This window comes from Mandrillus leucophaeus, unplaced genomic scaffold (assembly GCF_000951045.1).
Source record: "Mandrillus leucophaeus isolate KB7577 unplaced genomic scaffold, Mleu.le_1.0 Scaffold270, whole genome shotgun sequence".
Classification (NCBI taxonomy): domain Eukaryota; kingdom Metazoa; phylum Chordata; class Mammalia; order Primates; family Cercopithecidae; genus Mandrillus; species Mandrillus leucophaeus.
In genome coordinates this window covers 1,107,415-1,108,837 of record NW_012102810.1, presented here as the reverse complement: position 1 = coordinate 1,108,837, position 1,423 = coordinate 1,107,415, and the positions used below count along the sequence as shown (strand labels likewise).

Here is a 1,423-nt window from a genome sequence, read left to right as displayed (position 1 = left end):
AGCCTCCCATAATTCAATATCCCACACTATTTTCTGGTTGTACCAAAAAATAAACAACCAGCAAATGATTTCACCTCTTAAAAAAAAAGCATTTACACTTAAAACATGGGATGAGGTGGGTTTCCCTCCTTAAAAATGTTTCTAGAGCTACTGAAAAACTTGCATTTACAAAATAGTTAAGAAAAATATTCCTCTGGGTTGTACAAGAAGGGAGACAGGGACCACTGGTAAGACGTGGTATATGGTATTAATCAGACTTGACTTCTTTCTCTCCTGCTTCATCAGAGGCTGGACTCTCCGCAGTTTTCGTTTCCCCGCTTTCTGCAGGTAGATCTTCTTTAGTTTCTTCGTTAGCCACTTCGGCCTGTTTTCCCTTTGCTCCCCTTTTCCCTTTTGTTTGCACTTTTTTGTCTGAAGATTTATCCTTTGCTGCTGCCTTTTTCGGCTTCACTTCCACTTTTGCAGGAGGTTTAGCTGACAGCCGCGCCGATCTCCTCTTGGGCGCTTCCTTGGTGGCCCCTTCGGCAGAGCTGACCTTCCTCTTGGGCATCCTGGTGGCAGGGAAGGCGCGTGGCGGGTGCCTGCAGGCCGAGAGCCTTCGTGAAACTGGGCTGCCTGGCCGCTGCCACTCCTCCTGCCGCCCGAGCTCGCTGTTACACATCTTTAAAAGTTTTCGGCCGGGCACGGTGACTCACACCTGTAATCCCAGCACTTTGGGAGGCTGAGGCAGGCAGATCACCTGAGGTCAGGAGTTGAAGACCAGCCTGGCCAACATAGTGAAACCCCATCTCTACTAAAAAAATACAAAAAGTAAGCTGGGCATGGTGGCGGGCGCCTGTAATCCCAGCTACTTGGGAGGCTGAGGCAGGAGAACCTTTTGAACCTGGGAGGTGGAGATTGCTGTGAGCCGAGATTGTGCCGTGGCACTCCAGCCTGGGCAAAGCAGCGAGACTCCGTCTCAAAAAAAAAAAAGTTTTCGATTGTTTGCTAGTATATAGAAATAGCATTGAGTTTTGTATATTACTCTTGTATCTGTAACCTTCCTAAACTCACCTCTTTTAGCAGCCTGTTCGTAGATTCCGTTGGATTTTCTGCATAGATGATCATGTTGTTTGTAAATAAAGATAATTTTGCATTTTTTTGTAATGTGGAGGCCACTTACTTCTTTTTCTTACCTTATTGCACTGTCTAGAGCCAACCATAAAATGTAGAGGCCAGAGTAGACATCGTAGTCTTGTTCCTCATCTTAGAGAAAAAGCATTCGGATCTTCCCCTTTTCCCTTTCGATTTTTTTCCTGCAACCATGGGTTATTTAGAAATATGAATATATTAGAAGTGTATTAGTTATTAGAAGTGTAAAGAATATTAGTTTTCAAATGTTTGGAAAATTTCCAGAGAGCTTTCTATTAATGATATACCTAAT

The 1,423-nt window shown here is 44.2% G+C and overlaps 1 pseudogene; it reads right to left on the bottom strand.

Annotated features, from left to right (window-relative positions):
* Positions 1-6: 6 nt before the first annotated feature.
* LOC105542922 lies at positions 7-587 on the bottom strand (annotated as a pseudogene).
* Between the last annotated feature and the right edge of the window lie 836 nt (positions 588-1,423).